A 23,342-nucleotide genomic window follows, 5' to 3' on the forward strand; every position below is an offset into this window, starting at 1 on the left:
TTCACCAATAGCTTCCCAGCAACAGTCAGCCGGACTTCAGCCGTAAGATATCCTACACACACAACAGAGGACAGAGATGAACCTCACAAAATATTTAAACATGTCAAAAACAATTATGTCAGGTTCCCTGAACACCACTGAAGATGCACACATTTTAAACACACACCTTCTGTGTCCAAAACTCCTTAGCAGTGACAACAAAGTTAATATTTCAAAATCATCCTCAGTGCACACCTTATCCCCCACTGTGGTCAAGATGCTCTTAGCTGTTTGGTTCCTCCTGCTCAGGATTTCTTCAGAGGAAAAAAGGAAACAAAAAGAAGTTTTAAAAAGTTTTTTGTTGGTGGTGTTTTTGACTTTCAAGCTCAATCAAAGCAGAAAAAGACTTCAAAACAAATTCAGTTGAATGGATGGGTATAATCTTCCATTGAAAGCCAGCAAGAAATAACAGTTTTTTAGAGATTTTTGGTTTTGGTCATCATACACATAACAGCATTCACTGCATTTGCAGTATAATCTGTGACTATTATGAAAGTAACATACATAACTTGAAAAGCTAAAGTCAATCATAACATTAAGCTCACCTTGTTTTTGTGGAGAAGGTGATCAGGCATCCAATTTAAAATACTGCTGCTTACGTTTAAAATTACCAACAACACAGCACCGAGCTACCTTAAGGAACTCCTTAAATCGTATGTTCCTGCCAGAGCATTAAGATCATCTACTCAGTTACTCTTGGTGCAGCCTAGATCTCGGCTGAAGTCTAGAGGTGACCGGGCGTTTGGCCTGGCTGCACCAGAGTTGTGGAATAACCTTCCGATTGTGATCCGGGCGTCTGATTCCATCCAATCTTTTAAATCACGGTTAAAAACCTATTTGTTTAATCTCGCCTTTCCTGCTTGTTAATGCTCGCACCTGACTTTTAGACTTACTCTATTTTTTTCTTATACATATTTTTTTATGGCTTGTGCTTTTATTATGTTTTTATTTTGATATGCATTTTATAATACCCCTGTGTATTAGTGGCATTGACCTGTGAGTATATTTGATACTTTGCTAAGGCCTCATAATACTCGTGTTACTTCTCTGTCTCTTATGTTAAGCACTTTGGTATACCGCTGGTTTTTAAATGTGCTCTATAAATAAAGATTGTTGTTGTTGTTGTGTTTTTCTTCATGTCCTGAGAACAGGTGCACTGGATCATCACCAGCTTGTATCTTCATCCTTTTTCACTCAGTGAAGTCTTTCTCTTTGTTCCCTTTGCAACAGAAAACTACTGTGTGATCACAGGTGAAGTTAGGGATATTTTTCCTGTGCAGTTTTTATAGTGCTTCATTTGGTGATAGCTGTTGATCCACTTTGATCTCAAAGGATCTCGACGGTGGAAAAAAGTAATATTTCTCCTTACCATTAGGCTAAATATAGATATAGTATAGATATAATATGTCAGCAGCATCCCCATAAGGGAGGTCTCCCTGTAGTGTCCCGAATGCAGATCCATTGTGATAAGAGAGAATGGATCCTCTGTAAAGTGTGCACAGCAGTAAATGGACAGCCGTTTGAATTCTGCTTGCAGTGTTTGAGGGAATGGGAGAGTCCACGGCCTTGGAAACACTGCTGTGAAAATCACTAAAAACACTACAAACCTGCCCAGATATAACCTTTGGTTCATTGGAGGAAGTCCACGGATGTCCTTCTATCCGTCCCTGTCTCACCTCGTGGTTGAGTACAGCAAGTGGAATTGTAAATTTGTTGTTTGTCCTCGATGTAAGGTAAAGTTAAGTTTTCTATGCCTGAAGAGCTCTACTAAATTTAAATTTTTAAAGCGACTTCTGTGTACCATGCTCCAGTGGTGTAGCTGTATGGCAGAAGAAATAATGACAGAGACACAAAGCTTCCAAGTTTTACTTTCGATGTGGGAGTGCCTTATTTGTAATAATGTACTATGCTGTGTTTTTTAATTCCCTTTTTATAATTCTCTATCTCTCTAATTCTCTCCAAATCAGATATAATTAGTTTTGGATTCGATTGATGAGAAATTTGCTACTAAATTTGCTACTAATTTTTCCATGTTTTTGTTTGTTTTTTGTTTTTTATTTTTGTTAGCTTTATGATGACTGCTATTTTTTCTTCTAAATTGTTTAAGGAAATCAATGTCTATTTTATTAAAACCTTGTTATGCTTAATAAACAGTTAGGGTGTAAAGCATGCATGTTACAAGCACGTAGATGCTTTTATTTACAGTTTGTCGTTGGTTTCTTCTGCTTGTGCAGTTTTCCAGCCACCTTCTTCCCGTGCAGCACACAGTCCCAACATGATCAGATGATGCAGAACAGCCGTGTGGGTCAGCATCCCCTGACACCACACCCTGAACCCACCAGCCAAAGCCCTCCCTGCAGCTGAGCCACAAACCACATATTATCTCATTTAGAAAATTTTTTTTAAGTAAGTGACAAAACACGTAGTTAAGATTAATTTTTAGGGGTTTTGTTGGTTTTATAAACAGTTTAGTTTGAAACACACTGAATAATTCATTAACTACATTTTAAAAATCTGAAAAGCACTGTGGCAGGGTGTGGTTTGTGGCCCAGCAGCATCAGGGGAGGGGTGGAGCAGTGGGTTCAGGTTGTGATGTCAGGGGACGCTGACAAGACAATTATATGACGCAAACTGTACTACACACCTACATTCAAAGGTTAAAATTATTTTATTAATTATTTCAATTAAATATTTGGAACAAACTTGTGTGGGCAAATAATATGGGGACTATAATTGATTTTAGATCACCTTAATAGTTAATTTCAGTACTGAGCACTCAAAATAATATAAGTAAAATAGTTATAGGTTCACATGGTCGAGGATTGTTTGCGCAGAGTTGTGTGTGTGTGTGTGTGTGTGTGTGTCCATCCATCCCTAGGTGAAGCTGCACCCGATGAAGGAGAGGAAGAGCGCAAATAAGTGGTGCTAAAGACCACAGCACTTCTCAACGGTTTTTCAGATAATCAGATAGAAGCGCGTTCTCCTTTATAAATATGTATATCCCTTCGTTACCATGGGAACGAAGATAAAAGGGATTTGTAGAGTCAATGCGGACTTTGTGGACATTTGAAAAGGTCAGGAGTTAAGAGTGGGACACTTGGGTTTTTTTCTTCTTTTTATCTTTTTGTTTTTGCCACAACATCGGAAAAACGGCACGTGTCCCTAAGTTGCGGCTTCGGTACGTTGGGATCTACCTATCCGAAGAGGAAGAAGCATAACGGGAGTGACTTTTTTTTTTTTTTTTGAATTGGCAGATAATTTCAAATGCAGCGTTTCTATCAGCTCAACAAACGTCAGCACACACAAACTGTGTGTAGTGTGTAGCACAGTGTGTTGGTAGCCAAATCGCCGGCTGCGGTATTTGACACGAAGAAACGAGAAATCAAGCTGAGACAAGAAGAAGGATTAGAAAGACAAGACAGGAGAGGAAGAAGAGACGCTACGTTTAAAGGTAGGGACTCCTCGTTTAAAGATCACATGTTAGTCCTCCTGTTTTTAAATCACATACTGGGTCAGTACAGGTAACATTATGCTTTTTACATAGTGTGAAACGTGCTACAAGTCAAACTTAGGCAGACTGTGTTACTTAAAGGCTGCAGGAAAATACTCGGTTGTGTTTAAAAAGGTTAGTTTGCTGTACTGTGATGGATTTAAAGCAAATAAGGATCCTAACTGCAAAAGAAAATAATTTTCAAAAAGGTTGAAATATCTAAAGCAATGGCAGATTAAAAAAAAACACACACACACACACAACAGACTGCAGGGAGGTTCTGTTCTGTGATGTCACAACCAAGCTGGTCCGAATAGGGATACAGTCCCGATCAAAAGTTTACGACCTCTTGAAAAATTGCAACAAAAAAATAAAAAATAAAATAAATCATATTTTGCATGGTTGGATCTTGACAAGGTTCCAAGTAGAGCTTCAACATGCAACAAGCAGAAATTGGACAAAAACGTTTTTTGAGCATTTAATTTATTGAAAATAATGCTTAAATTGAAACAGGCTTTTTTTTTATGTAGCTGATCAAAAGTTTAGGACCACACCAGGGTTTCAAGTAGAGCTTCAGCATGCAACAAGCAGAAATTGGACAAAAACATTTTTTGAGCATCCAATTTATTGAAAACAAACAGAAAAATAAACAGAAATCAAAGTTCCAAACATGAACTCAGTAATGGATAGCTTCACAGCTATTGCTGATCACTTCAAAAAAATTGTTGCGGCTCTTTTATAGCATCACACAAACATCTCACATAAGCTCTATCGCTACAGTTTTATGACGCACTCATAGCACACTATGCCCACATTTGTGGAGAGCAACCTTTGCATCATCTGTGGTAATGGGAAACAGTAAGGTTGTCGCTCCCTAACAGTCAGCAGATAACATGTTAATCAGGTTATGTTATGACAATCCCTGCAGCACATCCATTTAAATGTCTAGGAGACATGTGAGTGAAGTTGGCCTCCCCATCTTCAAATCCAACAAAAGTGGTATCAAACGTTTGTGCTACGTTTGTGCTGGTTATGTGCTGCTATCATTTTAAAGATATTAATAAAAAAGTTCTAGAGGTCATCAGAGGTCAACCAACCCCCCCAAATTAATGGAATCAAACAAAATTGGTGTCAATCAGTTGTGCTATGTTTGTGCTGGTTTGTGCTGCTAAAATTGTCATTTGTGCTGCTTCTGTTTTAAAGATATTAATGAAAACGTAAAGGTCAAAAGGTCAACCAGCCCCCCCCACATTAACCAAATCAAACAAAAGTGGTATCTTTCAAAAGTGGTGGGGTTGCAGCATAGCTGTTGTAGTTAGTGTGGATTGGGTATAAGGTGTGTTTGGTTGGTGGTTTGGTGTGTGAGTGAGGTAAGTAGGAGAGTCGGCCGAAGGCCTGTACAGGTCCGGTAACGGTCTCCTGCAGACTTCTTCTCATAGACCGGGGTTGGCACCAATGGAGAGTGGGAGGAGTGAGTGGAATAGTATGGATGGTAGTGAAGAGGAACAGATTGGCGGTCAGGGTGACGAGAATGAGTGGGAAAAAGTGGGAAAGGGGGGGAAGAGGAAAAAGAGAAGTGAGGGTAGTACGGAAGGGACTGACAGTGAAGGTAATGAAGAAGGAACAAATGCGAGTATGAATGTAATTGTCAGGTTTGAGGAAGAGGGTGTGAAGAAAATAGATCCACTTAAGCTGACAAGAGCACTTAAGGCACAAGTTGGGGAAATCACTGATGTTTTGCTATAGACTTAAGTTTACTGTTGGTGTGCTGTCTTGTGTGAACTTTGTGTGTCCTACAGCATGCGCTGTGTTGATTATTGAATATGCATGGGTTAAAATCAGTGCTTTCCCTGTTAGGTTGAAGGAGTGTTTCTCTCTTGAGAAACATTGATGGAATTTTTGTTGCGGTGAACACGGTTAGAGCAGTTGTCTCGGGAGCACGTCCCCAGAATTGAGGGGGTCGCTGTTTGTGCAGTTGCCTTTGTCTTTCTGGCGGTTTTTAGTGCATAAGTACCCACTGTAAGTAACTGCATGAAGACTAGGCTTCAGTTAAGTAGATTTTGGTTAGGCAGTTAGTGGGAAAGTGCTGTTTTCAATTGCATGTCAAGGATCAATACTTTGTTATGGCTACAGTTGATGCTTTTGTTCAGTCTCCATCGGAGGAACTCTTGAATAGTTGTACTAAAGAAGAGCTGTTGAAACTTGTTGAACATTATGATGTCGATGTTGGGGATAAACAGTTGAAAGATGAGGTTAACACTAGAATTACTGAGCCTTTTTTCCCCTGGTGCAAGTCCCTACTACTAGATTTACTAGCCTTCGCAAATTTGCGTAAATTCCCCCCGACCCTGATACCTCTTGGCACCCCGCTGAGATTTTCACAGGTCTTCAGCTCCATTGTTCTCCTGCTTTTGTTGTGCAAAGACACCCTCCCCCAACCATGAGAGATTCAGGTCTTTCCTTCCCTGCAAGGCTACTTTCCTTCCTTACCTGCAGTGTACAATACACCATGGTAGTTCTTGTCAATCCTTGTCACTACATTGCATAGCTGTCCATAAACACATATACACAGAGTTGTACATATATTTATATAGCCACACCTTACATAATATGCATAAAGTCTAGTTATACACACACACACACACACACACACACACACCTATATATATATATATATATATAGGTGTGTGTGTGTGTGTGTGTGTGTATACACACACCAATATTTTTGAATACACGTGTCCATATTTATGTTTCCAGATTGTTTGTATAGTGCACTTTCCATACTGTGCTCTTTGTACAGATTTTATTTAGCTGCTTTTGTCTTGCACTGTCCACTTTTTTTTGCAATGACAATGCAGATTTTCCACTTGTGGGACAAATAAATGCAAATTTGCTGTGTGTGTGTGTGTGTGTGTGTGTTTGTGCAACATTGGCATTTGTTTACTCAGATCCAAGGCAGACCAAACCTCTGTGTTACAACCTACATACAAAAGACACACATTCACAATATATGGGTACACATGTCTGTTTTATTTCAAAGTGTTTCAGACTTTACAGCGTTTGCAGACCCAGTGTCCATCATCCCTGCATTTGGCACAGGTGAATTTCTGACATGTTGCACAGGTAAACCTGCTGCGATTCCTGTTGCAGCTCTCTTGCACCTGGCACTGCGTTGTCTTTACAGTCCCTGGCACAGCAGCTGCAGCAGCTTCAGCAGCTTCAGCAGCCTGCCTCTGTGCTAATATTTCCTTGAGCTGCAAGTTGAGGAAGTTCACACCGGACTTTATTCACCGTGCCCAGTAATGTTGTTTTGCGCTGCAGCAGTCTGTGCGACAGTGAAGTAAAGAAATTGTCCGTTGTGACGTTTCTCCCATCATCCAAAAATGGCTCCATCAGTTTCCTGACCACGTTCTCTGCCAGCCTCTCTCCCTTCTGACGACTGGGGTCCTTTCCCAAGTAAGGAGATGCACTGCAGACATATTTGGTGTCCAAATCCGTGGCCATCCAGAACTTGATCCCAAATTTGTCTGGCTTGGTTGCAATATACTGTGTGAATGGACAACGAACCTTGGTAGGGAACAGCTGTTCATCTATGGTCATGTGTTCTCCTGGAGTGAAACTCTTAGCACAGTTCTTATTGAAGCGTGTGCAGATGTCGGAGATCACCGCAAATTTGTCTGTTTTCACCCGTTCTGCCCGCGTGTCCCTGTCATCAAATCGAAGGTGTTGCATAATTGAAATGAATCTATCTCGGGGCATTGTCTCTTTGATTACTGGCACCAGAAATCCTTCTGACCAGCAATCCACAATGGCACCAACAGGACACATGATTGCTCTTACAAACAGGATTGAATTGAATGCCTTCAGTTCATGAACTGACAAATTCCAGTCCGGCTCTGTTCTGCGGGCTTGATGTACCGTGCACTCTCTGATGGTCTGCAGCATTCCCACGTCTAACAGGCAAAGGAAGCTTTGGAGCACACTTGTAATCTTACGTTGTCAGAAGATAAACAAATAGAGAATGGTAAATTTACATGAACCTCACTCTAAATGGGTTTATATAAATATCATATCTACTATGGCAGTGACAAACCTTAGCAGACTCTGTGGGTCCAGCTTGCGCAGTGAAACACGAGCGATTTGCTACTGCACTGGGCATTCCAATGTCCTCTTCAACCCACACAGTGCCGTCTTTTGCCGTGTGGCTCTGGCTGGGCTTCCCAGTACCACGGGGCCTCTTCCGTGGAGGCCATCCTGATGTGCGTTCTCAGAAATGTGAACAAGAAATCATTCTCCCATCTGGGTCGGTCTACTTTTATGCACAGCACTGTGCTGTAGTCAACAATGCCACTCCCTCACATACACAGTGACAATGGAACAATGGAAGATCTGTGCTGAGAGTCAAGGAAGGTGTGTCTTTTATATTTGCAGGTCAGTCAATGTGTGGGATATTTTGTATAGATACGGCAGGCATTTCTGAAAGTTGTAACACAGAGGTTTGGCCTGACTTGGATCTGAGCAACTCTGAGTGAGCAAATGCAAATGAGCCAGGCCTCAAGGATAATGGGTGGTTTGCACAACAAAAGCTGGAGGAGAAACGAACTGACGACCTGTGAAAATCTCAGCAGGGGTGATTAACACCTCGGGACTTGCACCAGAAAATAAAAAAGCCACTAATTCTAGAGGGTGTTGGGTTTAGGGAAGTTACGCAAATTTGAGCAGGTTAGTAAACCTAGTGTTAAAGGAGTGTTACAGGCTGCATTAGTAAAGAAAGGCGTGTTGCCAGGTAAAATGAAGACTTTAGTGGCTGATGTTGATCAGTCTGTGGTCTCGACTACAGTTGCTTTGTCTTTTGAGCAGCAAAAGGAGTTGTTACTCTTACAAATGGAAAGAGACAAGCTGAGCATTGAGAAAGAACGTGTGAGGCACACTCCATACTTGATCTGTAGGCAATTCCTCTCAGAAGTGGAGGTCACGGTAGAGGCATCGGAGGGCGGAAGGCGTTCCCTCAGTGGCTCTCCTCTTCTGAGATTGTGTAAAAACATAAGTCAATGTAGTGTAAGCAGCTTGAAAAGAAAGTCATTGAACTTGTATAAATTTTTGGGAGACGGTTGCTCACACGCGGGCGGCACAGTGGTTAGCACCGTTACCGCACAGGAAGAAGGTCTTGAGTTCAGCTCTACTGTCGCTGTGTGTGGAGTTTGCATGTTCTTCCTGTTTTTGCGTGGGTTCTTTCCTTGTACTCCGGCTTCCTGCCACAGTCCAATGACCTGCAGTTTGTGGCAATAGGTAATGGAAGAGTCTAAATTGCCGACAGGTGCGAATGGTTTTCTGTGTTAAACCAGGTGAGGTTTGAGAGAGGACGGCCAGAGAGCATCTTTTGTTTACCAGTCAGCAGAGAGTCCCTCAGGAGGGAAACGAGCAGAGCCTTCATGCCGGGACGCTGCTGGGGTTGCAGCATAGCTGTTGTAGTTAGTGTGGATTGGGTATAAGGTGTGTTTGGTTGGTGGTTTGGTGTGTGAGTGAGGTAAGTAGGAGAGTCGGCCGAAGGCCTGTACAGGTCCGGTAACGGTCTCCTGCAGACTTCTTCTCAGCAATGGAGAGCGGGAGGAGTGAGTGGAATAGTATGGATGGTAGTGAAGAGGAAGAGATTGGCGGTCAGGGTGACGAGAATGAGTGGGAAAAAGTGGGAAAGGGGGTGAAGAGGCGCAGAGCTAGTGAAAGGAAGAGGAAAAAGAGAAGTGAGGGTAGTACGGAAGGGACTGACAGTGAAGGTAATGAAGAAGGAACAAATGCGAGTATGAATGTAATTGTCAGGTTTGAGGAAGAGGGTGTGAAGAAAATAGATCCACTTAAGCTGACAAGAGCACTTAAGGCACAAGTTGGGGAAATCACCGATGTTTTGCTATAGACTTAAGTTTACTGTTGGTGTGCTGTCTTGTGTGAACTTTGTGTGTCCTACAGCATGCGCTGTGTTGATTATTGAATATGCATGGGTTAAAATCAGTGCTTTCCCTGTTAGGTTGAAGGAGTGTTTCTCTCTTGAGAAACATTCTGTTAAGAGGACTTTTACCCGGATGGATTTAGTGGCAGAAACACACACGAGCACAGAATTGTAGTGATGCAGATTTATATACACAGATGAGGGAATATTTACAAGGGAAGGGGTTATATACAGTGACAGATAAAAATGTGCACGGAGAGCAGTGCTGAAAGGTTGAGACGGAGCCGAGGTATGCGGGCGGACCGATGACGCACCGGAATTACCTAAAAGCGAGGGACAAAAAAAGTTACAGAGTACGTCGATAGCCGAGAGTTAAACTAAAAGTGGACGAGGAGAGTTGGAGAGCTTACTTGCAACACCGACATACAGCTGTTGCGGTGGTCATAGCCTGGTAAGAAGTAATTCTCCGTCACGGATCCACAGAAGCCCACACACAGAAAACTAGGCAGGCGAGCAGGCAGCGGGACAGGCTAGAACAAAGGAGAAGCAGGCAGGTGATGGATCCTAAAACATGCAGCTCAATCGCGTGGAATCAACAGATTCAGCTTGCACCAACACGTTACCACTTATGACAACGACAATACTCCGACACCAGACGTCCGAGATTCAGCTCCATAAAAGCGCTCACTGATGACGTCCGATGCGCCGCAGGTGTGCCGGAATGCCATCAAGCCCCGCCCCGCCTACCTGTGCCAAGAAGGGAAACAAAACCCAAAAAACAATACACCTACCCACCACCTCCTAACAGTATCCCCCCCTCAAGGGACGCCTCCCGGCGGTCCTCCAGGCTTTTCAGGATGCCTCCTGTAAAAATCCACAATAAGACCCGGGTCCACAATAAAGGCCCCAGGAATCCAGGAGCGCTCCTCCGGGCCATACCCCTCCCAGTCCACCAGAAACTGGAAACCACGACGAATCCAGCAGCCGCCGGACCGAATAGACAGGGCCACCGTCCACAACTTGGGCAGGCGGAGGTGGTTCCAAGGGTGGGCACAGTGGGCTGCGAGAGACGGGCTTGAGGTGAGAAACATGAAACGTGGGATGAACCTTCATGGAAGCCGGCAGTTGCAGCCTCACAGAAACAGGGTTGATGATGCGTTGGATGGTGAAAGGACCCAGGAAGCGAGGAGTAAGCTTCCTGGACACGCACTTCAGAGGAACATTTGCAGAGGACAGCCAAACCTGTTGGCCCACAGTGTATTGAGGCGCGGGCGTTCTCCTCCGATCAGCAGCATGGCGAGTCCGAGTTGCGGTCCGGAACAGTGCTGCCTTAGTCTGGCGCCAGATCCTCCGACTGCGACGTAAATGGTCCTGCACCGCCGGAACCGCAATCTCCGCCTCCTGAGAAGGAAACAGTGGCGGCTGATATCCAAGGCATATCTCAAACGGAGAAAAACCAGTAGCTGCCGAGGTGAGGGAATTATAAGCATATTCAATCCAGGCAAGATGACTACTCCAGGAAGCGGGGTCAGAGGAGGCCACACAGCACAAGGCGGACTCCAGCTGCTGATTAGCCCTTTCAGTCTGTCCATTAGACTGCGGGTGATAGCCCGAGGAAAGGCTCACCCCCACCCCCAAAGCAGTACAAAAAGCCTTCCACACCCGAGAAACAAACTGAGGCCCCCTGTCAGACACAATGTCCAAAGGAATCCCATGTAACCGAAAAACATGATCAACGAGCAAGCGAGCAGTTTCGAGGGCAGAAGGGAGCCTAGATAGAGGAACAAAATGTGCTGCCTTGGAGAACCTGTCAACAATGGTGACAATAACAGTGAGTAGCGGAACGCGGTAACCCGGTAACCCGGTAACAAAGTCAACTGCAATATGCGACCAGGGCCGACCTGGGACAGGCAGGGGGTGCAGCAGCCCGGGAGGGGCCAGGTGACGGCTCCTATTGCGCGCACAGGTGTCGCAGGCCAACACATATTCGCGGGCGTCACTCTCCAAAGCGGGCCACCAAAAGGAGCGCCTCAACAGGGAAACCGTACGACGCACGCCGGGGTGACAGGCGAAGCGAGAAGCATGTACCCAGTGCAAAACGCGGGCACGCACGGCCGACGGAACAAACAGTCTGCCAGGCGGGCCCGAACCGGGGTCCGGGTCCTGCCGCTGCGCACTGCGCACCAGGCTCTCAATCTCCCACGTAACGGCCCCCACCACGCAGGACGAGGGGATGATAGTGGCCACCCCCGTAGACTCAGATGCGGGAGAAAATTGACGGGACAAAGCGTCAGGCTTAGCATTGCGGGTACCCAGTCGGAAAGAGATAGTAAAATGAAACCGGCTAAAAAATAGCTGCCACCTGGCCTGCTTGGAGTTGAGCTGCTTCGCACACCGAATGTAAGAGAGATTCTTATGGTCCGTCCAAATCACAAACGGCTGTTCCGCCCCCTCTAACCAGTGACGCCATTCTTCCAAAGCCAGCTTAACCGCCAGCAGCTCACAATTACCCACGTCATAGTTCCGCTCAGCTGGAGAAAACCGCCGCGAAAAAAATGCGCACGGATGGAGACGGCCATCGTCGGGTGAGCGCTGCAACAACACGGCTCCCGCACCCGCATCAGAAGCATCCACCTCCACAACAAACTGTCTGGAACCATCGGGGTGGACGAGAATGGGCGCGGAGCAAAACAACTCCTTCAACCGAGTAAACGCCTGCTCGGCCTCAGGCGACCAACTGAAAACTCGAGCCGGGGACGTCAGCCGGGTGAGCGGAAGAGTGATCTGACTGTAGTTCTTAATAAGCCGGCGATAAAAATTAGCAAACCCCAGAAACCTCTGCAAGTGTTTGCGCGAGGAAGGAGTCGGCCAATCAGCAATTGCCCTGATTTTACCAGGATCGGGCCTAACTTGCCCCTTAGCAAGGACATAGCCCAGGAACGACACAGAACTAGCATGAAACTCACACTTTTCCGCTTTCACAAAAAGTTCGTTTTCCAGAAGCCGCTGCAAAACGCTGCGCACCTGCTGAACATGGTCCTCAAAAGATCGTGAAAAAACAAGAATGTCATCAAGGTAAACGAACACACACCGATTCAAAAAGTCCCGTAGCACATCATTAATCAATGCTTGAAACCCGCCGGCGCGTTAGTCAAACCGAAAGGCATTACCAGATATTCATAATGTCCACGCGGTGTGTTAAAGGCCGTTTTCCACTCATCTCCCTGGCGTATGCGCAACAGATGGTACGCATTGCGAAGGTCCAGCTTCGTGAAAATGACCGCATCCTGTAAAGGTTCAAAAGCAGACGAGATCATAGGAAGAGGGTATTTGTTCTTCACAGTTATGTCATTAAGACCCCGAAAATCAATGCAGGGTCGAAGAGATCCATCTTTCTTGTCCACAAAGAAAAAACCCGCCGCCAACGGCGAGGACGACGGACGAATTAAGCCCGCCTCCAGTGACTCCGTGATATACCTCTCCATGGCCGCCTTCTCCGGACCAGAGAGGTTATACAGCCGGCTGGTGGGCAATGGAGCTCCAGGCAACAGTTCAATGCTACAATCATAAGGACGATGGGGGGAAGCGAGAGCGCACAGCGTTTACTGAAAACTGCCCCCAGATCATGATACTGTTCAGGTACAGACGAGAGATCCAACTCCTCAGGCGCCAGCTTAGACGAGCAGACAGGCGAGGGTGGAAGAGCAGACTGTAGACAGTGAGACAAGCAGTGGCTACTCCAACTCTCAATGCGACGGGTGGACCAATTAATCTGAGGGTTATGACGCTCGAACCACGGGTAACCTAAAACGATGGGAGACTCGGGGGAGGAAAAAACAAAAAACCGAAGAAGCTCGCGATGATTACCGGAAAGAACCAATGAAACTGGTTCAGTCTTGTGAGTAATAGAGGGTAGTAACTGTCCGGTGAGAGCCACAACAGAGATGGGAACCTGCAGGGGCCGCGTCTTAATACCGAGATGCCTCGTGAGACCGCCATCAATAAGGTTCTGCTCAGTGCCAGAATCCAAAAGTGCATTAGTGGAGAAAGTACCAGACGCGTTGTTCACGATAGCAGGAAGCTGCATGCGGGGGACTCGGGAAAGAGAGGAAGTGCTACCCACCAGTACCCCCACAGTTACTGGTGGGCACCACCTTTTGACCGCAACGGGCAGGTGGACACAAAATGGCCCGACTGGCCACAATACAAACACAACCGTCCCTCAAACCTCCTCCGACGCTCCTCCGGAGTAAGCCTTGTACGACCCAACTGCATAGGTTCCTCAGCAGCGTCCGCTGGAGGAGACCATGCGTGGGCCGGACCGGAAGGAGGGGGCGGGAGACTGCGCGCACAGCAGCGTGCTCTCCACACCCAGCACGGGACCGGCCTCCCCTTTCTTTCTCACGCTCGCGAAGGCGATTGTCGATACGAATAGCCAGATTAACGAGAGCCTCAAAGCTCTCTGGTTCATCACGAGTGGCGAGCTCATCTTTCATGCGATCGCTTAACCCGATAATGAAAGCCCCGCGTAACGCGTCATCACCCCACCCCGTCTCAGCGGCTTTAACCCGGAAATCAATAGAAAACTCCGCCACCGACTGGCTCCCTTGTCGGAGCCCGTGCAGCTGCCTTGCCGCCTCGTCAGAGCGCAGGGGGTGATGAAAAACAGCCTTAAAATCCCGAACGAACTGTACATACGTGACAGTCTCTAGGGGATGTAGAGCGAGATAAGATTCGGCCCAGTCCAAAGCACGATCACGAAGGGCACCGATAATATGGGAAATCTTAGAGGCATCATCAGAAAACGCTTGGGGAAACCGCTGAAAAAGCAGTGAAACCTGAATCAAAAAACCCCCACAACGGCCCAACTCTCCCGTGAAAGGCACCAGAGCCGGGGGAGCGGGGTCAACAGAGCCCGAACTCTGCGAAACGGACGGTACAGGTGGGGGGGACGAAACAGTGGGAACGGTTGGAGGAACTAACCGAGCTAAAGTCTCTTGAATGGCTGTCAGGGTCTCATTAACCCGACCCGCCCATGGCTCGGATTCCTTAAACTGCCGAGACAAGCTTGACAAAGACTCCTCGTGTTTCTGGAGTAATTCGCCGGAATCGGGACCTGCACGTTCTGCCGAATCCATAAGAGTGGTCGGAGTATTCTGTTAAGAGGACTTTTACCCGGATGGATTTAGTGGCAGAAACACACACGAGCACAGAATTGTAGTGATGCAGATTTATATACACAGATGAGGGAATATTTACAAGGGAAGGGGCTATATACAGTGACAGATAAAAATGTGCACGGAGAGCAGCGCTGAAAGGATGAGACGGAGCCGAGGTATGCGGGCGGACCGATGACGCACCGGAATTACCTAAAAGCGAGGGACAAACAAAGTTACAGAGTACATCGATAGCCGAGAGTTAAACTAAAAGTGGACGAGGAGAGTTGGAGAGCTTACTTGCAACACCGACATACAGCTGTTGCGGTGGTCACAGCCTGGTAAGAAGTAATTCTCCGTCACGGATCCACAGAAGCCCACACACAGAAAACTAGGCAGGCGAGCAGGCAGCGGGACAGGCTAAAACAAAGGAGAAGCAGGCAGGTGATGGATCCTAAAACATGCAGCTCAATCGCGTGGAATCAACAGATTCAGCTTGCACCAACACGTTACCACTTATGACAACGACAATACTCCGACACCAGACGTCCGAGATTCAGCTCCATAAAAGCGCTCACTGATGACGTCCGATGCGCCGCAGGTATGCCGGAATGCCATCAAGCCCCGCCCCGCCTACCTGTGCCAAGAAGGGAAACAAAACCCAAAAAACAATACACCTACCCACCACCTCCTAACACATTGATGGAATTTTTGTTGCGGTGAACACGGTTAGAGCAGTTGTCTCGGGAGCACGTCCCCAGAATTGAGGGGGTCGCTGTTTGTGCAGTTGCCTTTGTCTTTCTGGCGGTTTTTAGTGCATAAGTACCCACTGTAAGTAACTGCATGAAGACTAGGCTTCAGTTAAGTAGATTTTGGTTAGGCAGTTAGTGGGAAAGTGCTGTTTTCAATTGCATGTCAAGGATCAATACTTTGTTATGGCTACAGTTGATGCTTTTGTTCAGTCTCCATCGGAGGAACTCTTGAATAGTTGTACTAAAGAAGAGCTGTTGAAACTTGTTGAACATTATGATGTCGATGTTGGGGATAAAGAGTTGAAAGAGGAGGTTAAAGGAGTGTTACAGGCTGCATTAGTAAAGAAAGGCGTGTTGCCAGGTAAAATGAAGACTTTAGTGGCTGATGTTGATCAGTCTGTGGTCTCGACTACAGTTGCTTTGTCTTTTGAGCAGCAAAAGGAGTTGTTACTCTTACAAATGGAAAGAGACAAGCTGAGCATTGAGAAAGAACGTGTGAGGCACACTCCATACTTGATCTGTAGGCAATTCCTCTCAGAAGTGGAGGTCACGGTGGAGGCGTCGGAGGGCGGAAGGCGTTCCCTCAGTGGCGTTCCCTCAGTGGCTCTCCTCTTCTGAGATTGTGTAAAAACATAAGTCAATGTAGTGTAAGCAGCTTGAAAAGAAAGTCATTGAACTTGTATAAATTTCTGGGAGACGGTTGCTCACACGCGGGCGGCACAGTGGTTAGCACCGTTACCGCACACGAAGAAGGTCTTGAGTTCAGCTCTACCGTCGCTCTGTGTGGAGTTTGCATGTTCTTCCTGTTTTTGCGTGGGTTCTTTCCTTGTACTCCGGCTTCCTGCCACAGTCCAACGACCTGCAGTTAGTGGCAATAGGTAATGGAAGAGTCTAAATTGCCGACAGGTGCGAATGGTTTTCTGTGTTAAACCAGCTGAGGTTTGAGAGAGGACGGCCAGAGAGCATCTTTTGTTTACCAGTCAGCAGAGAGTCCCTCAGGAGGGAAACGAGCAGAGCCTTCATGCCGGGACGCTGCTGGGGTTGCAGCATAGCTGTTGTAGTTAGTGTGGATTGGGTATAAGGTGTGTTTGGTTGGTGGTTTGGTGTGTGAGTGAGGTAAGTAGGAGAGTCGGCCGAAGGCCTGTACAGGTCCGGTAACGGTCTCCTGCAGACTTCTTCTCATAGACCGGGGTTGGCACCAATGGAGAGCGGGAGGAGTGAGTGGAATAGTATGGATGGTAGTGAAGAGGAAGAGATTGGCGGTCAGGGTGACGAGAATGAGTGGGAAAAAGTGGGAAAAAGGGGGAAGAGGCGCAGAGCTTATGAAAGGAAGAGGAAAAAGAGAAGTGAGGGTAGTACGGAAGGGACTGACAGTGAAGGTAATGAAGAAGGAACAAATGCGAGTATGAATGTAATTGTCAGGTTTGAGGAAGAGGGTGTGAAGAAAATAGATCCACTTAAGCTGACAAGAGCACTTAAGGCACAAGTTGGGGAAATCACTGATGTTTTGCTATAGACTTAAGTTTACTGTTGGTGTGCTGTGTTGTGTGAACTTTGTGTGTCCTACAGCATGCGCTGTGTTGATTATTGAATATGCATGGGTTAAAATCAGTGCTTTCCCTGTTAGGTTGAAGGAGTGTTTCTCTCTTGAGAAACATTGATGGAATTTTTGTTGCGGTGAACACGGTTAGAGCAGTTGTCTCGGGAGCACGTCCCCAGAATTGAGGGGGTCGCTGTTTGTGCAGTTGCCTTTGTCTTTCTGGCGGTTTTTAGTGCATAAGTACCCACTGTAAGTAACTGCATGAAGACTAGGCTTCAGTTAAGTAGATTTTGGTTAGGCAGTTAGTGGGAAAGTGCTGTTTTCAATTGCATGTCAAGGATCAATACTTTGTTATGGCTACAGTTGATGCTTTTGTTCAGTCTCCATCGGAGGAACTCTTGAATAGTTGTACTAAAGAAGAGCTGTTGAAACTTGTTGAACATTATGATGTCGATGTTGGGGATAAAGAGTTGAAAGATGAGGTTAAAGGAGTGTTACAGGCTGCATTAGTAAAGAAAGGCGTGTTGCCAGGTAAAATGAAGACTTTAGTGGCTGATGTTGATCAGTCTGTGGTCTCGACTACAGTTGCTTTGTCTTTTGAGCAGCAAAAGGAGTTGTTACTCTTACAAATGGAAAGAGACAAGCTGAGCATTGAGAAAGAATGTGTGAGGCACACTGCATACTTGATCTGTAGGCAATTCCTCTCAGAGAGACGCACTCTTTCTGCTGCTCTCTTGCTTTCCTTCAGAATCCTTGTAAGAACAAAAATGGACAACAAGGAAAAACAGAGAGTAACCGAGAAAACTCAAGCTGTCTCACCAGAAAAACAACTGTGTTCACTATTTGAACAAGAACAGGAGTTGCTAGAGAACAGAATGTTAGCAACTGCTGCAACTAGCTAACGTAAGTTAAAGTGGCAGTTTCTGTTTTTGTTTTTGACGCTGTTGCTGGTACGAGATTTCGGAATGGCACCACTTACCTCAACATCCAGTTGTGAAAGCTGCATCAACCTGAACCAAAAAGTGATCGAGCTGGAACAAAGGATATCCACGCTATACCAAATCCAGGGGGCTGAACGCGAACTTGCCATCCCGCTGTGTCGCTGAGGTCTGCGCCATCTCCACCAGTACGCCCCCGGAGCCGCGGCGGGCAACCCGACGCTGTGGTGCAAACTCACCGCGGAGAGCTGTGCTTCACCCCTGCTCCTCGGAGAAGAGGACCCATGGCGCGGCTACCTGGGAGTCACTCACGCAGTCCGGCTGGCGCATCTCCATCTGAACACCCCCGGTGCCACGGCGAGGGCGTCTCAGATGGCCAGCAGCCCCCGATGGCACCTCCTCTCTCCACGCTGGTCCTCGGGGATTCCATCGTCAGGAACGTGCGGATGAGGGGGGCGCTCACGCTGTCGTTCCCGGGAGCCACCGTTGCTGACATAGTGGACAGAATTCCCAACATTCTGGCATCCCACCCACAGGCCAACCGGCTCATCATCCATATCGGCACCAATGACATCCCCAAACAGCAATCTGAGCTGCTGAAGCTGGACTTCCTCCAACTCTTCAGCCTCCTTGGTCAGTTGCAGGTGAGTGCTTTTATCTCCGGGCCCACCCCCACCTGTGGCAGAGGGATAGGCCGTTTCAGCCGGCTGCTCAGCCTTAACACCTGGCTTTCCTCCGCCTGTGTCTCCCATGGCGTGGGTTTTATTAACAATTTTGATGCCTTCTGGGAGAGGAGGCATCTTTTTGGAGCAGACGGGCTCCACCTCAACGCCTGGGGACACCGTTTGCTGTCCGCCAATTTGGCATTTGGCGTACAGCACTCCCGCACACCGCCCTGTCACTACCCCAAACCGACATTACCTGCTGATCTGTCTGTCACTGACTGATGTTCCCCTGGTCCCAGCTCCTATATTTGTTCCACTTTTAACAGTAATACACAAAACTCTGGACTCGGACCTTTCTCTCCCACAGTCAACACAATACCCGTTATAATCACAAACAGAGAGCAACAGAATTATCATAAATCCAGTAACTCCAAAAACATTAATAACCTCCGGCCTCTTCAAAAATGTCAACATCCATTCAACTCTGTTGTCAAAAATCCACCGGTCTCAATCAGTATGGCACTTTTAACTGTCCGCTCTCTGTTGAACAAGTCTTTTATTATTAATGATTTAATTTTAGATAATAAACTTGACTGTTTATTTTTAACTGAAACATGGCTGGGTTCGGATGCACCAGTTGTTCTCACTGAGGCCTCCCCACCAAATTTTAATTTCTCTTTTTCTATTAGAAGTGGTGAGAGAGGTGGTGGGACTGCATCTTTAGCCAACAACACACTCACCACCAAACACATTTTATTTGATCATTTTACCACTTTCGAATTCCATGCTATTGTTTTCAGCATTGAGAAAGAACGTGTGAGGCACACTCCATACTTGATCTGTAGGCAATTCCTCTCAGAAGTGGAGGTCACGGTGGAGGCGTCGGAGGGTGGAAGGCGTTCCCTCAGTGACTCTCCTCTTCTGAGATTGTGTAAAAACATAAGTCAATGTAGTGTAAGCAGCTTGAAAAGAAAGTCATTGAACTTGTATAAATTTCTGGGAGACAGTTGCTCACACGCGGGCGGCACAGTGGTTAGCACCGTTACCGCACAGGAAGAAGGTCTTGAGTTCAGCTCTACCGTCGCTCTGTGTGGAGTTTGCATGTTCTTCCTGTTTTTGAGTGGGTTCTTTCCTTGTACTCCGGCTTCCTGCCACAGTCCAACGACCTGCAGTTAGTGGCAATAGGTAATGGAAGAGTCTAAATTGCCGACAGGAGCGAATGGTTTTTTGTGTTGTGACGGCCAGTGGGCTGGCCTTGTGTTTTGCTTTTTCTGTTACCTGTTTCTTGCAGGTAGGTGGAGCTGACCCAATTATAGATTCAGCACACCTGAGAAGGCCAGTCCCAGTGTATATAAAGACACCTTGACTAAACCAGCTGAGGTTTGAGAGAGGACGGCCAGAGAGCATCTTTTGTTTACCAGTCAGCAGAGAGTCCCTCAGGAGGGAAACGAGCTGAGCCTTCATGCCGGGACGCTGCTGGGGTTGCAGCATAGCTGTTGTAGTTAGTGTGGATTGGGTATAAGGTGTGTTTGGTTGGTGGTTTGGTGTGTGAGTGAGGTAAGTAGGAGAGTCGGCCGAAGGCCTGTACAGGTCCGGTAACGGTCTCCTGCAGACTTCTTCTCATAGACCGGGGTTGGCACCAATGGAGAGCGGGAGGAGTGAGTGGAATAGTATGGATGGTAGTGAAGAGGAAGAGATTGGTGGTCAGGGTGACGAGAATGAGTGGGAAAAAGTGGGAAAGGGGGGGAAGAGGCGCAGAGCTAGTGAAAGGAAGAGGAAAAAGAGAAGTGAGGGTAGTACGGAAGGGACTGACAGTGAAGGTAATGAAGAAGGAACAAATGCGAGTATGAATGTAATTGTCAGGTTTGAGGAAGAGGGTGTGAAGAAAATAGATCCACTTAAGCTGACAAGAGCACTTAAGGCACAAGTTGGGGAAATCACTGATGTTTTGCTATAGACTTAAGTTTACTGTTGGTGTGCTGTGTTGTGTGAACTTTGTGTGTCCTACAGCATGCGCTGTGTTGATTATTGAATATGCATGGGTTAAAATCAGTGCTTTCCCTGTTAGGTTGAAGGAGTGTTTCTCTCTTGAGAAACATTGATGGAATTTTTGTTGCGGTGAACACGGTTAGAGCAGTTGTCTCGGGAGCACGTCCCCAGAATTGAGGGGGTCGCTGTTTGTGCAGTTGCCTTTGTCTTTCTGGCGGTTTTTAGTGCATAAGTACCCACTGTAAGTAACTGCATGAAGACTAGGCTTCAGTTAAGTAGATTTTGGTTAGGCAGTTAGTGGGAAAGTGCTGTTCCCTTTCAGTCGATTCACTCGGTACAACACATAAGTATGGGATATCACGCCCTCGCGTGTCCTGGCTGAAGAAACCTTTAATCACGCCTTTAAGGCAGATGACGTGTGATGACACGCGCACGGCCCCGCCTGCACATATAGCCGCTGTCATCACAGTCATCCCTCAGTTCTTACGCTCTTCACCTCGCTGAGAACACCTCTGCTGAGTTGGGCTAGCTAGCTGCTGCTAGTTAGCTCCGTTGTCTGCCGACTTGAACTTAGCTTAACTGCCCCTGTTGGTGTTAGGTTTCACCGCGCAGTTGGTGTGTAGGCTGCCCGCGGAGCGCTAATTTCAAGTTTTCCCATGCAGCGTTTTGCTTTGTGTTTTGGAATGGACTCCAAACCGAAGCGAGCAAAGCAGAAATCTTCTGTTCGCCCCTGTCCTCAGGGATGCGGTTTCTCTTTGCACGACAGCGACCAGCACGATGCCTGCCCTGTCTTCCTGGGGATCGTCCATGCTAGGAGAGCATTGACGGAGCCCGAAGCTTGTGCGTTTTGTCGCCAGCTCCGGCGCTCGACCCTGGAAAGACGGGTGACGTTTGTGGAAAAAGTGCTGGGACGCTCGGCTGTCGCACGGCATGACCCTCTCCTTTCCGGGTCTGGAGCCCCGGCTTCGTCCGAGTCCGAAGACGAGGATTTTCCGGTCGATGTCCCCGCAATTAGCTGGGCTGACCACATGGAATATGTTGACGGGTTAGCCGATGACGAGCCGGAACCGTGCAGGAGCGCTGACGGGCTTCAGCCTGGGTTGAAGCCCGCCAGCGCTCCCCAGGACGATGATGACGTGCTGGACATCGGCCTGGACATCCATGGTTTGTCGGAGGATGAGCAGGAGAGCTCATTGTCGGCCCAATGTACCGCCGCTGCAGGTGGACTGGCCCTCTCCTCCGCCAGCTCAGAAGCCGTCGCGGTTCGCGGGGTTTTTCCTCCCACTGGAGCCCGCAACGGCCAAAAACTGCCTTCCCATGTTCCCAGACTTTCTCTGCGAGCTAACAGCATCATGGGACAAACCTCTGTCTACCCGCGTCACTGTGCCCGGCTATAGACAGTACATGGAATTGGACGGCGCCGAGGGGGCTGGCTTAGCTAACCCAACCCCTATGGAGCCGTCTCTGCTTCTCTGGCCCCGTCCCATAACCATGGTGTCGGCAGCCCCGCAACTCTGCCGTCCAAGCACTGCAGATTCTCTGTTTCGCAGCTGGAGAAGATCTATAGAGCTCAGGCCAGCACTGCTCGTGCCATGAGCTCTGTCACCATGCTCCAGACGTACCAGGCAATGTGCCTGACGGAGTTCGGATCGCAGGTTCCTGATGACAGCCCGCTGGCACCTCTTCTTAACGAGGTCAGAGTCGCCACAGATTACATCCTCCGTGCGTCTCGCTGTGCAGCGCTCTCCCTGCGCAGAGGGATGGCTTCGACAGTAGTGGCGCAGAGGCACCTGTGGCTGACCCTGTCTGACGTCCCGGATAGGGACAGGGCTGTATATCTGGACGCACCAGTGTCTGCGGCTGGGTTATTCGGACATTCACTTGAAGCCATTCAGGCTAGATTCAATCTGAGGGAGAAGCAGACGGAAGCTCTGCGCGACATCATCCCCAGAATGTCAGCCCAAGCCCAAGCCCGCAGCTAGCTCTCACAGGCCCGCCGCTCCTCTGCCGACTGGCAAGAGACCGGCGCCCACTGCTGAAGTGGGTGTGCCGCCAGCGAGAGCACATCCTCCGGCCCGAGCTCCACGCCAGTCGGCCTGGAGCAAAGGCCCACCCTTGGGCCCCCAGCATCCCTCCTGCACACAGTTTTCTTCTGATGGCCACAAGGTCGTATTGCGTCCAAATGCTGCCTATTTTCCCAAGATCATGCCTGCATCTTCTAGCTCAATGGAGTTTGAGTTGCTGAGTTTTTGCTCCCCTCCTTTTGCATCTGAGGAGCAGAGGAGGATGCATTCTCTTTGTCCAGTGCGTGTGCTACACACCTACATTGAGCACACTCAGAATGTGCGTTTATGTGACCAGCTGTTTGTCTGCTTTGCTAATCCAAATAGAGGTAGAGCTCTGTCGAAACAGAGGCTGTCCCACTGGATTGTAGAAGCTATCTCACCGGCATACGGCACCAGTGGTCTTGCTTTGCCCCACGGGGTGAGAGCTCATACCACCAGGGAGATGGCAACCTCATGGGCTCTTTTTAAAGGGGTGCCTTTTGCTGATATTTGTGCGGCAGCTAGTTGGGCAAAAAAAACGCACACTTTTGTGCGGTTTTATCGGTTGGACGTTACAGCCCCTTCGGTGGCTCATGCTGTCCTTTCTGCTGGGTCTACCACTCACTAGGATGTGGTGGTCCGATTCCGGTTCAGTGGTTGCTCTGCGGGGCGTGTATATATGTCCCATACTTATGTGTTGTACCGAGTGAATCGACTGAAAGGGAACGAATAGTTATGTCTATAACTTCTGTTCCCTGAAGGAGAGGAACGAGGTACAACACAA

At 47.6% G+C, this 23,342-nt stretch overlaps 1 protein-coding gene across 1 annotated transcript in view; it reads left to right on the forward strand.

Moving 5' to 3' along the window:
• The first annotated feature begins 2,595 nt into the window (after nt 1-2,595).
• Nucleotides 2,596-23,342, forward strand: part of LOC146507423 (glutathione hydrolase 5 proenzyme-like) — an 86,642-nt gene continuing 65,895 nt past the window's right edge. The window contains exon 1 of the mRNA XM_085179592.1: nt 2,596-3,490. The gene's annotated coding sequence lies outside the window, so the exon portion shown is untranslated. The remainder of the gene's footprint in view (nt 3,491-23,342) is intronic.

The sequence above is a fragment of the Neolamprologus multifasciatus genome, chromosome 12 (assembly GCF_963576455.1).
Source record: "Neolamprologus multifasciatus chromosome 12, fNeoMul1.2, whole genome shotgun sequence".
Classification (NCBI taxonomy): Eukaryota; Metazoa; Chordata; class Actinopteri; order Cichliformes; family Cichlidae; genus Neolamprologus; species Neolamprologus multifasciatus.